General features: G+C 36.9%; 1 long non-coding RNA gene across 1 annotated transcript in view; it reads right to left on the reverse strand.

The window, feature by feature from the left end:
- The window catches only part of LOC108976495, a 147,068-nt gene that overhangs the window by 78,271 nt on the left and 51,061 nt on the right, over positions 1-17,736 (reverse strand). Inside the window, exon 2 of the long non-coding RNA XR_001993954.1 lies at positions 6,049-6,100. This is a non-coding gene — a long non-coding RNA (uncharacterized LOC108976495). The remainder of the gene's footprint in view (positions 1-6,048; positions 6,101-17,736) is intronic.

Here is a 17,736-nt window from a genome sequence, read left to right on the forward strand (position 1 = left end):
AGAACTACGCGCTCTCAGCGCCAACTAGCGGAAGTACCGCAAGACTTTTTTGACAAGGTAATATCACTTTCATATACACAAGGGCTGCTCATTAGATGAGACATGTGAGGAAAATTTGCTTGTGGCTAAAAAGAGATTATTGTAGCTTAGCTGAGACCATTGCTTGCTTGAGCCATGAGGATAATGATTTTCCAATTTTTATAGTATCGATAAATTTTGGAAATTCTAAGGACTCGGCTAGTATCTCTGAGGGCACCTAAAATTTAAACGGCATGTCTAATATGAAAGTGTACATTTTTTTAATGTTTCCGCATTTTTTACCTTTAGATATCGAGCCGAAGGTCCTGGCAGCCAGTGCTCCTTTTTTTTGTGTAAATAAAATAATTGTATTATTTTTTTTCACATTTATAAATAATAAATAAATAAAATACCTTTCGATATAAGATGCTCAAAATTTAATTCGATACTTTCAATGGCCAGTAAGTTGGTTCAGTAGTTGATTGACACATCACATCTAACAAAATTCCAAACGTTCTTAACAGTGATATTTCGAAATATTTTAATTCATGATTGAGTTTTGCTCAAAATAACAGTATTACGATGATGAATAAACCCAGCAGAGTACTTGGCAAATTGGTAAAACATGGAAAATTATCGCAAATTGCTAGAAGAAAATGACGACCACAAGATCTTCAGCAGAAGCATAAACCACATAGGTAAGGGTGAAAGGTAACTTTGTCAATATTGGAATTTAATCCGATAGGGTTATTTGAACCTGTTTGGTGGAGGTCTAATAAGACAGACATCTCTGGTTCAATGATATAATACGAAACTCAGAGAGCAGACACGTCTTTGGCATGCATGACAAGACAGTAGAACTCCTAATGACAAAACACTTATCAATCGTCCCACAATCAAGATGCTGAAGCATATTCCTTGTAAATTGCGCTACAAGTTTCCACAGGCATTTCGGGTTGCTGCCAAAAAAGGAGATCTAGTAAACAATCTTTGGAATGCGACTAGGCAGAACAATAAACACAATTTGCCAATGTAATAGGGTACAACACTTTATAACTGATGTTATGGAAAATAATAAATATTGCTGTACTGTGCTTCTTGATGGCGCGCCAAGCATTTGACAAAATCAAAAAGTTTTAAAGGAAAAACTACAAATGCCTTTTTATTTACTTTTAAGTGTTTATTTGCACAATCGAATGTGCTACATTAGATGTCATGATGCTGAGTCGGATTTGAGACCTGTTTGTGCAGGCGTGCCCCAAGGCAGTGTACTCGCCCCTGTGCTCTACATTCTTTACACAGCAAACCTTCTAATGGTCAACTTTGACTCCGCAATGACGGCAAACTTTATTTATGATACTACACTGCTAGCATCAAGTGAAAACCCAAATATTGCTTCCAGAAAACCGCAGATGTAACTGCTCCAAATGGAACATTAGTATCAATATAAAAAAGCTCGTACAGGTATTTAGGTGTGCAGCCCTGTTATCTATCGGGCTCAATTGGCACTTGATGTGCCATTTTGATGCACTATCCGTAAAACCTCCTGTATCTGCTATCACGTTTCACCTTCTCTCTCAAACCATTTTCAGGTTTCGATGAAACAACTTATGTTTGATATGGTTTTTGGTGGAAATCCATTCAAGGTTTGCTGCTTGATGGATTCCAAGTGTTCTGTGTCGGATCTGTGCTAGAGCTGGGCATTCACAAAGAAAGTAGAGAATAGTTTCCTTGTTCCCTGCTATTCCACAACCTTGGCAGATGTCGTTCTAGGGCATACCCATTTTGGACGCATATCCGAAAATGGTCAGTGCTCTGTTGTGGTAGCTATTACTCTGTGGATACTTCTCCTCGACCTATTTAATAAGTCGTTGGTTCTTTTCCATCATATGTTGGCCACAATTGTTTAGTTATGATGCATTTTGTAATGTTTTTCCATCAGTTATTTGCAATTTGTTGAAATTGTCTATTGATCTCTCCTTAGATCGATCCTAGCGGGCTTGGTATTAGCTTCGCCTCGGATTCCTTGAGGAAAGCTCCTGCCTTTGGCAACTCGTCTGCTTTTTCGTTACCGAAAATGTTCGCGTGACCGGGAACCCAGACCAAGTCTTGTTGGAGCTTGTCTTTTATTGAGCTTAGTGCTTTCTTGCAGTTGTGAACTATACTGGAATTTGTCATGGGTGAAGACAAGGCCAGAAGCGGCACCTGGCTATCCGTAAATATAGTTGCTTTATATATATTCTCGTGGTTTTCTAATAGAACTTTGCAGTTATCCTCGTACAAGTAGTATATTCTCTCAAACACAAAAATTGTTCTCCAGAGGCTTTATATTTTCAGTTGTTACCAACTACATAAAAATAAAAAGAACTAATGATTAAGTTGGTGTAGCTATACTGGCTCGAAGAATTTAGTTGACGTTACCTCTTCCGTTTGAGGAATTATGAAAATATGCATATTTTTGCTTCAACTGCTGGACAATAGTTTACACGTCACGTTCACTTTACGTTACTTCAGTCGCCGAATTCACTTTATGTAAATGTAAAATAATTATAGTAAAAGGTCTTATTAGTTTCTGCCCACATTAGTAAAAGTAAGGGTTGGCCCAGACCTTGCCTTTAATATTATACTATACAAGATTATAAACTTTCTCTCTTACTCTTGTCATATTTTGGCAGTTCAGATGCACTGAAGATTAAAGTGGGTTATTCGATACCACTTTGTACCGACTTAAAGTGTTAGCTACCAACTTACCCTCAGCGTATTTTTATATATTATACATTTATAGTTAAACAGAGTTCATAATGAGGTACATGTCACCTAAATATTATTAAAAGTTTTTGTACTCCATGAGTGCGTTACGATAGCATTACGAACCGTCTTAAGCTTTTTCACTGCGAAATATATATCTCTTACAATATTTTTTATTTTTTTTAAATATTTTTCAAGTATTTTAAAAGATTCCTGATATAAGATAGATTTGCTTTTTTTGACAAAATACGAGGCTTCTCGATTATATCAGGCATCTTTTAAAATACTTGAATAACTTAATATTAAAAAATATTATAAAACAACAAGGAAGTTCGGGTGTCACCGAACATTTTATACTCTCGCATCAAATACCGTATTTGTGTAAAGTTTTATTCCGCTATCATCATTGGTTCCTAATGGATATACGAGTATTATACAGAGAAGGCATCAGATGGAATTCAAAATAGCGTTATATTGGAAGAAGGCGTAGTTGTGCACCGATTTAACCCATATTTCGTACATGTCATCACGGTGTTAAGAAACTATTATATAACGAATTTCATTGAAATTGGTTGAGTACTTCCTGAGATATGGTTTTTAGTCCATAAGTGGGCGACGCCACGCCCGTTTTCAATTTAAAAAAAAAACCTGGATGCAACTTCCTTCTGACATTTCTTCCGTAAAATTTAGTGTTTCTGACGTTTTTTGTTAGTCGGTTAACGCACTTTTAGTGATTTTCAACATAACCTTTGTAYGGGAGGTGGGCGTGGTTATTATCCGATTTCTTCCATTKTTGAACTGTATATGGAAATGCCTAAAAGAAACRACTCTATACAGTTTGGTTGACATAGCTATAGTAGTTTTCGAGATATGTACAAAAAAGTTAGTAGGGGCCGGGGCCACGTCCACTTTTCCAAAAAAATTACGTGCAAATATGCCCATCCCTAATGCGATCCTTTGTGCAAAATTTCATTTGAATATCTTTATTTATGGCTTAGTTATGACACTTTATAGGTTTTCGGTTTCCGCCATTTTGTGGGCGTGACAGTTGTCCGATTTTGTCCATCGAACTTAACCTTCTTATGGAGCCAAGAAGTACGTGTACCAAGTTTCATCATGATATCTCAATTTTTACTCAAGTCAAGGATTTCAACTCTACTCGTCACCCTGATCACTTTGGTATATATAACCCTATATCTAACTCTTTTAGTTTTAGGACTTACAAACAACCGTTATGTGAACAAAACTATAATACTCTCTTTAGCAACTTTGCTGCGAGAGTATACAAATATTATAAAAAAAAAATATATATATATATATCTGGGCAAACGTATGTGATTAGATGAATGGCTGCTGCGTATTTCAGCAGCAGCGTACAGAATGCACTTAAAATACCCTATATATATAATATATAATATATGCATTGTGTTCTATACTTGTGTTATGTGGCATTCAAACTGATATCTGTATCAACATTTCAGGAATTCAAACACACACACATGTGCAAGTGTTCGGACATTCGGACCTGCGAGCAGTCGGACATTCCTCTGACACCAACATGATGTTGGAATTCAACCATTACCGCTGCATTCCAAACCGTTCTAAGTCATTGTAATAAACGAAATCCGAATAAATTGCATTGTGTGAAAAGGCCATACATTGAGTGACTGATTAAGGACGCGGTGCGGTCGAAAATTATGACCGAATGAGCACACACACACACACACGCAAACAGTGGAGAGATGACCGAGCGGTGATATTGCCGCGCTGATAATATTGATGTTTATTACAAAGGTGTATTCCATGCACATACCCACATACGTTGTACATATATGAATACCAGTTACAATAGCATAGCATACCTTTAGGGGCCGAAAGATAAGTGTACATTCATAAAAGTACACATACACATAAATTTGCCAGCACTCGCCCAAACAAAGTGAAGTGGAATTTAGAAGTTTGCTGTCATGATGCGAACATAAACAACAGCAACAACCAATAAAGCAGTAACAACAACAATTTTAGGTTGCTCACCGAAGAGGCAACGAAGTGCAAAAGGTGACGCAGATCGTACGGTAATTTGCTGGTGCCCATATTCACCATTGTTGCTGTTGTTGTTGCGTTCGGTGTAAAGTTATCGCATTTAAAATATCCTCCAGCAAAGGATGTGGCCACCAAGCAAAACAAAGGCAATACATACTCCAGTTGGAATAGACAGACAAAAGGGGCAATGACACACACACACTCACACAAATATACATATGTATATATATTGTAAGCTATATATATGAATAAATGTATTCGCAACAGTGTTGCCAGAAAATGCGCCGCCGGCATGCTACCCATATTAAGAGAGGGAACGGAAAGTCAAATCGCATCAGCAAAAGTTGCAAAATTGTGGAAAAGCGAGATTTTATTATTTGGTAGAAAGTTCGCTAAGTGGAGGGACGCCGGAATTCGACAACCTTTTAAAATACCTATAGTATATACATTTACATGCTGTTAACAAGGGATAATACAATAAACTTGGGATTACTTCTTTTCTAAATGACTGTTTGTGTAATTTTTTAGTAATGCAAAATTTAAGTTAATTTCCGATTGTTTCCAAAAAGAGTTACCACATATCTGAATTATTTTGTTTCAGGAAATTTATTGAAGTTTTAGTAAACCAGTGCAGAAATATTAGAAAATGGAACCAAATACACCTTTAATGTATAATAGTGCGCATATTTTTCACGCTTCAGCTTAGAATTTCTGCAAAAGCTGCAGTTTTTTGCGAACGATGCCCAGCTTCCATCCGAATTCAGTATCAACCTACTCACTGTACCAACAACCATCTATTTTAGGTGCAAATTTTATTGAAATATTTTTCAGCGAAATTATACTGAAGACACTGGACAGACGTTTCAATAAGTTGATATTTAGTCAGACATTCGAAATTAATGAACATTCGAAATCGTAAAAAATTAGTTTGTGTTATATAGCTGTGTATCAATATGCATTACTTCAAGTTAAATTGTCCGGAATTTTCCCTAAACATCAAGGCGTTTAAAGTATTTATTTTAGCCTATCTATTCTCAAACTTTCCCACATTCTAAGGAATGAATGAGTTATGGAGGCGATAAGGGTATAAGGTAAGCAACGAGTCCATATATAAACCGCTTTTTCGTGGGATTTTCAATATATCCATATCATAGGAAAATAGTTTTAATAGCTCCTAAAGAAACAGTAAGTTTTAAACTTTAAGCAACATTTCATGATGAAAGATGTTTTTTTACTCACCACTTATATTGAGAGTTCCACGTTTTGTTTCTTTATACTTTGTTGATTGGACCTGAAAAAAAGTTGAAGAAAGAGATATATTTATGTTAGAAATAAAATAAATTTTTTAACTAAAGTTGTTTCCCTGAGGATATTTATTGGGGAAAAAATAAGGTTGCCTACATTTTGGCGCATAATTGAAAACTATGAACTTATGGCACAAACTGTCAATTCAATTTCATTATTATTGTAAGCTTAGAGTTTGTAATATACGAAATTACACAATTCCATCGTAAGGGAAATTGTACTAACAGTTTGTTCCAAAAGTTCATAATTTTTAATTATGCGCCAAAATGTAGGCAAAATTATTATTATTGTTTGCAATAAGATAGAGAAATTATTTAGTACAATTGTTAAATACAAATGACTGACATTAGTGGTCTCAACAAATTTTTCATAGGCTCAAAGCGCTTTGTTTCATTGAAATTTTCGTTGGTTGCTCTAACACCAACAAATTGTTGAACACCGGGAACAGTAGAAACACAAGGCGAAATTGCTTGTTTCATTTCTTTTACACTGATATTAACTGTGCTCCTGTTTCTTATGACTAACAAGACAATTTAAAAGCCAGCGGCCTGATACATACTATAGATGGCGGCACTAAAATTAATTATGATATGATTTTTAACCTTCAAAAGGCGCGTGTAAAAATTTTACGGCAAGAGCTTGGTTTCATGATTGGTTTCCGGATACTTCCCCAGAAAAACCAAACATCAGAGATTGGTATGCTAAGTTTAGAAGTGGTGACATGAGCTCCGAAAACGGTGAACGCAGTGGATGTCCAAAAGACGAAAAACATCGAAAAGTCCACAAAATAACTTTCTATAACCATAAATTAAAGTGGTTCGAGATAGCAAGAACTCTAAAGATATCAGCTGATGGCTTACATCATATCATTGAGGAATATTTGGGTATGAAAAGGCTCTGGGCAAAGTGGGTGGCTCGCGAGCTCACTTTTGACCAAAATCAACGATTAGTTGATGTTTCGGAGTAGGTAGTGTTTAGAGATGTTCAAGCGGAATAAATCCGAGAGTTTGAATCAATATTTGAAAACGGATGAAACATGGCTCCATCATTTCACTACGAACTTCAATCAACAGTATTTTAGGATGCACATGAAATAATTTTTATTAACGACTTTAAAGAGAAAGTGTCACAAGTCACTGAAAACGATGGAAATCTATTTATTGAGCTTCGAATTGGCTTTCGCATCCATCGCTTCTTCAGATCTGGCCCTCAGCGACCATCTTCAGTACTCAGATCTCAAAATTAAGCTCGCTGGAAGAAAATTTTCATCGAAGAAGTGATCGCTGAAACTGAGGCATTTTTTGATAGCAAAGCACAAATCGTACTACAATCGAATAGGGTTGGAGGGTCTCTATAATTAGTGAGCACTCTCGAGAGGAAATATCGTGAATAAACAACTTTACCAAAAATCTTTTTTAGTGCTAACTGTATCCCGGAAATCGGTGCATGGGTTCTACAAGCCTCAGGCAAAGAGAAATCGGCAAGAAAAATACAAATACAAATATTTTAGCTGATAAATTTATCAAAATTCTCAAATATACGCAAAACGTAAAACATATATAACGGTATAATTTGAAATTATTGCGCCTTAATGTCATCTAAGAAGTTTCCGCGCTTTTCGATTATATTCAAAAAAGTCTTGCGGTATTTTCGCTAGTTGGCGCTGAGAGCGCCTAGTTCTAGTTTTATTCGTCGCATCGGGTCATGCTATACCTTTTCGGAAAGCTCATTTCACACGCTAACACGTGTTTGATTGACTGTCGTTTCTTTTAAATGGTTCGTGAGTTATAGCGTTGCAAAGATGGAGCAAAATAAAGACGAAATACGGCATATTTTACAGTACTACTACGATAAAGGCAAAAATGTATCTCAAGCCGCCAATAAAACTTGTGCAGTTTATAGACCCGATACAGTTTCCACTTCCACCCCGCAGAACGATGGTTTCAACGTTTTCGTTCTGGTGTACAGGTGGTCGAAGATGCGCCACACTCCGGAAGGCCTGTCGTCGAAAATTGCGATAAAATCGCTGAATTGGTCGAAAGAGATCGGCATAGTAGCAGCCGTAGCATCGATCAAGAGCTGGGCANAAAAAAAAAAAAAAAAAAAAAAAAAAAAAAAAAAAAAAAAAAAAAAAAAAAAAAAAAAAAAAAAAAAAAAAAAAAAAAAAAAAAAGAAATAAATAAATGAATTTCAGGAACAATTGAAAATTCAATAAAAATACCGCAATACTTTTTTGACAACCTATTATATCAGTTAGACCTTTGAGAGTCCATTAATATTAAGGTACCTGCTGTTTAAATGAAAACTTAAAATCGCTGTAACGGTATATTTCGAAATGCGAATATACTTAGTACGTCCTTCATTGGCGTTTCCCGTATGTTAGCAACAATTTCCGCTTGCCAACCAGCACTTTCCTGAAATTACACTCGTCATGTGATTATTTATGAAACTAAAATTCATTGCGGTCAATTATTTTGCGCGCACATATTTCCAAGTCACTGTGGGAACACAGACACACACGTTTATATAGATATCACAGTTTATATGTGAACATAAATAAATCTGTGCGTATAATCAATCGACCGCAACGCTGAGGCAACAGAGCATACAAGCTCCCGCAACCGCCGTCACCACAGTGGATAGAAAGAGTGCTCATACACACACACACACACACATATACGTGCACCCTTGCAYGCATACATATACGCCTGCCTTAAACGAGTTCCAATAGTGAATACATTCCCCCACATTCCCCCACATTTACACACAAACACACGCGCGTTCGCTTGCCAGCAGCCATTGATAACTGATAGCCGTGCATATGCGAATGTGTGTGCGTGCGCGCCGAAAAGCACGCAATCATGCACACCTACAAAGCAAACATAATTGATATCGTAATCAATTCAAACTCGAAATCTAAATCTTAAGCTCTGCGCGCCAGCTCAACGGAAGCGCCGTAAATATGCAACGAGCCCACAAGCGAGCAGCGAGGCAAAAGCCTTCGACGCGCACAAGCCCTCGACCGTGACGCCATCTAAGTCTGCTCGCCGCTATCTTCCAGCAGCCGTTTACGATACGCGCAACAAAAGAGTGATTTGAGTGTGTCGGGAAGGGTGCGGTTCACTTGAAATCAGAAAAATTCCTGCGAATACGGCGAGTCATCGCACAGCAGGGGGTTGAAATGGTTGTGGGGGAGAGAGCGATGGCGGAAGAAAGCAAAAATATGCGCTAAGGCAAAGAAATCCTCAGACATTGTGACGCAGTCGCACACAAAACGAAGCGGAACGAGAGCTCAGTATGTGTGTGTGTGTGCGTGAGTTTGTAAATGCAGGTGAATTGTTATCGGCGTAAGTGAGTGTGTATGTGTGTGTGTGTGTGTGTGTGTGTGTGAGAGGAGGAAAATGTATTTCAACTCGCTTGTAACGCAATGCACCGCAACCCCCACTTGGCCTGCGGAATCCCCAAGCAATAAAGTGTACAAATATTAGACCTAATACCATTGAGACGGCAAGTCGAGTTGCCTGCAACAACAATAACAATGCACGAGCGTACAAAATAACAATATATGCGAGAATAAAACACAAAAAAAAAAAAAAAAAAAAAAAAAAAAAAAAAAAAAAAAAAAAAAAAAAAAAAAAAAAAAAAAAAAAAAAAACAAACAAAAAAAGAAGAAAAAGCCATAACCTCTGCAAAATGATAATGCACACATACATGCATATATACGCATATCCACACAACCAGGCAAAAACCTACAGCCAACAACAGCAACCGTCCAAAGTAATCTTAAGATGGCAACAACAATAAGAGTAAACAAGCTGCCAGCTATCGAGCGCATGAAGGCAGCTGAGGCAAAACCGACAGAACAAAACGGCAAAAAAGTGCTACAAAAACAACAGCAAATTGTTAAATACAAATAAAAACGTAAACGAAAATGAAATGAAATTGTATTGGCAACAAAAAAAGCAAGCAAATTACAAATATAAATACACTAAACATACTTGCAGGCGCACAAGCAATTGTTTGCCGCCAACAGCGCTTGATTGTGTGTGTGTGTGTATGTATGTATGCGTGTGCGTGTGTTGGATGAAATGAAAATGCTGAAGGTAGAAAACAAACAACAAAAATAATGAAAACAAGCTTGGAAAATTGGAGCAACAACAACAGCAACAGCTGCTGCGGTGCAGAGCAGCAACCAAACAATAACAAAAAGCGCACAAGAAAAAGCAAAACCAGCAAATATAAAGAAATATACGTTCAGAAAATAAGAAGCAGCTGAAGACGAGGCAACCGCCGAGGCAGCAGAGGCAATAAAATGAATTGTGGCGCCACTGCGCTGCTGCGCCATAGTGCCAGCAATGGTTGTGGCAAGTGCAACCGCAACGACTACAACAACAACAACAACAAGTCCAATAGAATTCGCAGCACTAACGGCACACGAGTCTGTTGTAAGCGTGGAGCAGTTAAAATTGCAACAACAAAACCAAAAACAGCAACAACAATTAAAACAAAGCCAACAACAATACTTTTTTCCTGCTGCAAGCGTGCAGCAGTTAACATTACAACAACAAAATAAAAAGTTACACAAACAACAACAATTCAAAAACCAACAACAACAATATATATATATATATTTTTTTTTTTTTTGTGCAAATTACAGTCGCTGCAACATCACAATCAAACACTGCTGCGGTTGCCGGCAATATGTGCTGCGCAACAACAATTATACGCGTGGCAACATGCAGCATGCCACATGGAACAAAGCAGACTAAGTAAGTACATACGAGTGAGTGGAGAAACATTTATTTATTTGTTGATTTATTTAACCAATGCACAACAGTGGAGAGGCCACATGCTTTGCTGACAAGTTATTGCTGGAAATTAGTTGCGCTCGTAACTGTGGCGAGTGTTGCATGCTCTCGTCTCAAGAGAGCTGCAGCGACGTGTTATTCGTATCACAAGTTGATTACTATGAGTTGCAGTTTTGGTCTGAGGACGATTTGAATTTGGAGTTGATGGTACAGAAATTCGGAAAGACGGAGTTTTTGTGATTGTGACACCGAAGTCATGGTTCGCTGGCTTGTTAAACTATTTTTCTTGCAGAAAAGCATGAACATAAACATATTCTTTCTTAATTGCATTACAAAGATTTTAAGTTAAAGTATTAAAAATAAATTTAACAGCTAAACTTAAAAACTCAAGCACAAAAAAACACAATCTCTGATTGAAAAAAAATCTCCCAAGAAAGGAGGAAGGAAATCGGAGAAAAGCGATCGGTGAGGAAAGAAGATTAAGTCGTTGTATCGACAGGCAATGTATAAAGGAGATCGATCCGAAGAAAAATATTATTTATTTTTAATTATTAATATCTGAAATAGCTGATGCGTGGTCCGACGATATTCTCAGATCACGTGTGGCAGTGCAACAACCACGATGAGAGCTTCACGATTTCCAACTTTCTTCGGTCACCTGCTAGCTTATTTCAGGTTCAGTATGTTCAAATTTGACTTTTCTTATTTTTCCTTTTTAGTTTAAATAGAAAATAATTTAATGCCAATAGACATTGCGCCAATTCCATACGACGTTTAGTTTTTTTTTCTACCCTGGCCGCCAATTAAGGAAAATCGTTAAAATGAATAACCGAGAAATCGCGCGTCAAAGTTTTCTCTTTTCGCCGAAGCGCTAATATATCTGCTAGACACTTGGTCACTATTTCCCTGCTAGCTTCGAAAATATTTTAAATTCTCATCGAAAACGTTGGGGACATATTCTCAGATATTTTTTTAAAGAGAGTTAAGCAAAAAAAAAAAAAAAAAAATCGAATTTTTAAGCTTCTAGTGCAGGCTCCCCCCTTAAGGTATCTGTGTATGATAACTCGGGTGATGAAGCACGGTGTGTCTCCTTTCGTAGTTGTGCTTGGCCGTGGGCAAACAAACGGCGCAAATGAAATTTAAATAAAAGAAACCAAAGTTTTCTTTTAATAAATATAGTTTTAATAAAATATTTTGGAAACACACTTACCACGTCTGGATCGGTTGAGCTGTCGCAAAAGAAGCGAGAGTGCAACTTTTTTCCAATTAATGTTTGGTTGGTTGTTCGAATTAAAACTTCGACAAACTTCGAATAATAGATTGTTCTGCCGATACAGACGTGGCAAAAGAAATTAGGTGGGGGCGGCGTCAACAGTTTACAAAATATACATCTTGCTCTGATCTTACTTTTAACATTTCCTCTAGACCACGATTTCTTGTTTCACTTTTTAAAATACGTAGGCTACCCTTTAAATTTCGGGCTTTGGCAACTTTACTGTTCCAATTTGACAACTCACAACTCTGTCGTAAAGTTTGACATTTCAGATACACATACACAGAAATTTTGGGGCAAAAAATAGTAAGAATTTTAATTTAAATTTCGTATGAAAACCAATTCGTTTAAATATTCTTTTGATTAATTAGTATGACTGTCAGTAACAGCTGTGGCAAATATCATGTCAAAATAATCATTAGTGCTTTTGAGTTAAGTGCGATCATTAAACTATTGAATAGAAATATGACGAAATATATAACGAAATATGACGGTCACATTTTTATTATATTGGTTTAAGGGCGAACACTTGCAAAATGACGAACAAAATATGTATATGTTAAGTAATATGTGGAAAATAAAAAATGAGATTTTTACGTGAGGTGAGTTCAAGTATGGTGAGTTTTTGGTGTGGTGAGTATAGGTGTGGTGAGTTTTTATGTGGCAAATTTTTATGTGGTAAGCTACATGTGGTAAGTTTTCGTGGACTGAATTCAAGTGGTACAGTCTGGGACAGTTAACGTTACTTTTAGATTTTATTAGAGGAACTTTTCCGGAATAAGATGTTTTTAGGGATGACAAGAAAATAGGTTTTTGCGGCACTATTAGTAATTGCAGTAGTAAAAATTACTAAGTGCCTTAGAAGATACTTTAAAACTGCAAAGTTTAGCCTCTTTTACTAATACACATTTCTGGTTGAAAGCGATATTACCAAATTCACTTGCACAATATAACAACACAACTTTATTTGAACAACCTTTCCTATTTTCTAAGCAACAAATTTAAATATTATTTTTAAACTATAAAACAAGTTGTAACATTGACACGTCAACCAAACTTGACAAGCCGTCAAAGTTGCGCTCTATTAAAAACTTCGGAAGCAAACTACATAACCAGCAAGTTTCTTAAATGGAAACTTCCGAACCTTTTTTGCGTTTGAAATGTTGGCAGACGGAGTGCAGAAAGCAGAAGAAATGACAACAACGAGTGGAGAATTATCAAAATAGTCAATGTAGCAGCAGGACAAAATAATGTCATCAATATGCACACACACACACACACACACACACACACACACGGGCGAGTTGTACTCATATACACAAACAGCCGAACAATGAAACACATGTGGCACTGTGATAACGGTAAGGTAGGTAAAGTGTGCATGTGTGTGACAATGCAGCGAACGTAAGAAAAACCCCAGTCGAAGAAAAATAAATAGCCGAAAAACGAAACAATAGCACACACTCACATACGCACACATACAAAACTATATTACGCAGAAGGCAAGGCTCAAGGCAAGTGTGTGGCAAAGAGCGTACAAATAACGGTAAAATGAGAAGGAATCGAGAAAAAAATGGCACACAGAAGAAAATAATATTTTGTCAAGCAGGCAGCAGTCATGCAGGCTGGCAGGCAGGCATGCAGTCAAGCAGGAAGCAAAGAAATATTGCGAAAAGCATGCGTTGCTCGTATGTTACGTATACGACGAGGTGGCTAACCGCCAACAAGCCCACATAGCTGTTAGACAGCAGCAGCAGCACTTGCTAGCTGGGGTAGCGGCGGCATGTGGCGGCATCAGCACTCAAGTGCAGGTAGCAAGATAAGCAGGCCGGGCCGCAGTCACGGCTAGACTGGCGATGGTTGGTCTGGTTGCTCTGGTAACTGTGACTATGGCGGTGACTATGATACTGACGGCTGTGCACAGTTACAGAAACAACAATACTCGGTAACTAAGTTGCAATGAGTGTATGTGTGTGAATATATATATATATATATGTATTTGTAACTGTGAATGTATATGTCATCGTATATACATACATATGTGTGTGTGCATTCGTATATATTCGTTTCGGCAATGTACATGGCAGTGTGAACTGAAGTTATGACCGTTGTCGCCCTTGTGTCACATGTGTCTGGCCTCAAAGCCAACGGCCATGTACGCACACATAACTAAATATATTCACACACACACACTCATGAAGTGTTGCCTTTCGCGCATTAGTGTGTGACATGAAAGGAAGTTGCGCTGCCACACCAGCATAAGAACTCAAATAATTATTGCCACACACATGCACACTCACTCACCAATATGTATGTGATGGTGTTCATATGCGTAAAATCATTGCGCCTGGGAGTATGCAATGTGGTAATAACTTGCCTGTTCGGTTAATGATTGGTGGAAGTTAATTTGTTTTTTATGGAAAATACAATTTGCATACGATTATATACTTAAGTCTATATGCCACTGTGATTGCCATTTCTTTTTTTTTTTTTTTCATTAATGACTCTTGCAGTTACCTAAGTCTATATGTGGCACTTATGTACATACATATGTATATGTGTGCTTGGTGGACTTAGCGCAATCAAGTTCAGTTGAGTGGAGTTTATTCAAATTACGAAGACTTTAAAATGAAATTTTAAAACTATATTTTTGGCGTTGATTTTGATGGTGAGGCATGTTAAAGAGCCAAAGTCGATTTTGAAAAGCTTTGAATTGATGGTGTATATATTGAATTTTCTTGCCTATTTGCATAACAAAATCGACTATAATTATATCAAAACAAATTAAAACTTTATAACTAAACTTAAGCGGTCAATAGGGCCCGACCGACTTGGTAAGGAACATAGCGTACGCTGATATGAAACATCTTACTGATTAAAACCTATGGAAAAAATTAAAATCTGATAACACAAAAAAAAAAAAAAAAAATTAATTCTTAAATTAACTTTATAATGAGTTTAAGAAAAATCAGCTGTCACGCAAGAGAAGAAAAAAAAAACTAAAAACAAAACGTGTTTAGAAATTATTTCATTTTAATATTAAATAGAAATATAACGATGGTAACATTTTTATTATGTCGGCGAATACTTGCAAAATGGCAAACAAAATAAATGCTAAATTATATGTGGAAAATAAAGTATGAGAAATTTTTGGCGAGGTGAGTTTAAGTATGGTGAATTTTGATGTGGTGAGTTTTGAAATAGGTGGGTTAAGGTGTGGTGAGTTTTTATGTAGTGAATTTTTGTGTGGTCAGTCAGTTAATATAAGTTTTCGCGTGGCGATTTTTCGTGTACTGAATTCAGGCGTTTAAGGCTAGGACAACTAACGTCACTTTTGCATTTCATTAGAGCTAAATACGATGACCATAATATTACCATATACATATCTATGTATGTGTGTAAGTATACCGCTGATACGACCGCTGAAACGACTGCAATATTATATTATTATAAATATATACTGGCTACTTGACCACCGAAGGTGTGGTGAGTTAAAAGTCAAGAGTTTTAAAGTTTTAAAATAACAACAAAACAACACTTCAGCTATGAAGGTAGGTAGGAAAGGGTGGAAAAGGACCTGGTTGCACTTAGTATCTCGATTTGGCGCCTAATAGCGAAAAGAACAAACGACTGGTCCGTTGTTGTTATCTCCGCTATAACCATGATGTCATTATAATAACTTGATTTCAATACCAAAAGAAAAATTTCATGAAATCAAACTGTACTAGAACTGTACTAGAACTGCACTAGGAACTGCAACTTTAAGCGCAGAATTTCTGAACTAAAATTGAAGCCATATGAGATTCTCATATCATAGAGACTAAATCCCAGACATAGTGCTGAATTTTGCTGGTATCCAGGAATAGAATACGTCGAATAGCTAGTAGAATTTATGACGAGTTTTTCAAAACACAGCTTGTCACAATCAAAGACAGAGATCGCCTGCGAAAAGTGACCGTTACCAAATGCAAATTTTGAATCTCTCTGACTTGTGAACCAATGGTTCTCAAACTGTAGGGATTTAATATCAACCTTTTCGACAAATGAGCAGCTGCCTTGTGAAAAAAGAACGAGTGCAAATTTTCTGCTCGATGTCTCAAAAACTAGATAATTTCATGTTTACATATATATGAACAAACGGAAACGGCTAAATCGTCTCAGCTGGAAAAACTCATCATTCATATATTTATTTCATAGGAACGTTTTCTACTGGATATTACAAACATAGTGCCAAACTTAATATTATATACCCTATTCGCGATATAATGTGGCAATCAAAAGACGCTTTCAACTATTTTTCTTTGTACTCACATTGAACAAAAAAGTTTTGATCTATTTTTTGACCAAATCGACCACTGTGTAGTCAAATATATACTATATTAGCAACGGCGAAGTGAGGACGCCAAAAATTTAACTTTGTGGGAATATTTGGAATAGTCGCATCAGTGAAACTCGAATTTGGAGTGAATTGGAAAGACAGCAGCAAAAAAGTGTTCGTAAAAAGAAACTTCAATATCGGATGATTGTTAAAAAAGTTGTAGGAGCAACGGTGAAAGATGCCAATGTCAGTAAATTGCCAAGGAGGGAGAGAGAGAGCCAAATTTAAAAGATAGGCAGAGTAGGTGAGAGAGTTAAAAAAAAAGAAGTTTTTGAGTAAAACAGACGAGTTTTGTGAGAACGGTAATTATTGCAAGGAGTGAGAGTCTAAGTTTAGAGAGTAATTGCGATTGTTTACAGGTTTACTAGTAATTACGCAAGTTATTTTTTTATTTTCATATAGTAAATTTATTTGCAGTTAACAAATGTAATCATTGTGCTACATATTCTGATTACTATGGGAGAGAAATGAGAGTCGAATTAAGCGCTCTCCAAAAATTGTGGAGCGAAAACTTCAATTTGAGAAAATTGCTTACGAATGAGAAGAGTAAGTCGGACAGAGAGAAAAGTGGGCGCATTCATTGCATTTACGAGAGTGAATGATGAGCATATAATGGTTTCAGAGCACAGAGAAACATACATAGAGTTGAGCGCAAATCAGTAGAAAGAGCAGTCAAGTGCATTAGAGTAAAATTTTTAGAGATAACAGCGAGCGTAAATATAATTTGTGGAGTAGTGCGAGCGATACATAGCTCTCTCACACTCAGCGGCGCTTCTACCAATGAAAGAGCTCTGCCGTTTTTCTACAATTACTATTATTTTTTTTTACGGGCTGGGAGTGTGTGTGTCTACCTTGGAGTGTTTGCTGTACAAATCCTGCGGCCGCTCGACGACTGCCTTCACTGGCTTCTCAGCCGCAACTGCCACAGCTGCTTGTGAACTTAGTCCGCATAGTCGGCGTTGCGGTTAACAAACTAAATATTTTAACCCGCTGACGTATGCTTGGTGTACTCAGCATTGTATTTTTGGGGGTCGCGTATGCTGCCAATTTTGCTGTGCTGTTGGCTGTGCCACACGAAGTGGAGTTTTCGTGAGTTCAATTGTGAGGAACGTGTCACAAAAAGCAACTCTGCTACGCAATAAGCATTTGGAACAGATAACTTG

The sequence above is a fragment of the Bactrocera latifrons genome, unplaced genomic scaffold, assembly GCF_001853355.1.
Source record: "Bactrocera latifrons isolate USDA-ARS-PBARC rearing strain unplaced genomic scaffold, ASM185335v1 scaffold_77, whole genome shotgun sequence".
Classification (NCBI taxonomy): domain Eukaryota; kingdom Metazoa; phylum Arthropoda; class Insecta; order Diptera; family Tephritidae; genus Bactrocera; species Bactrocera latifrons.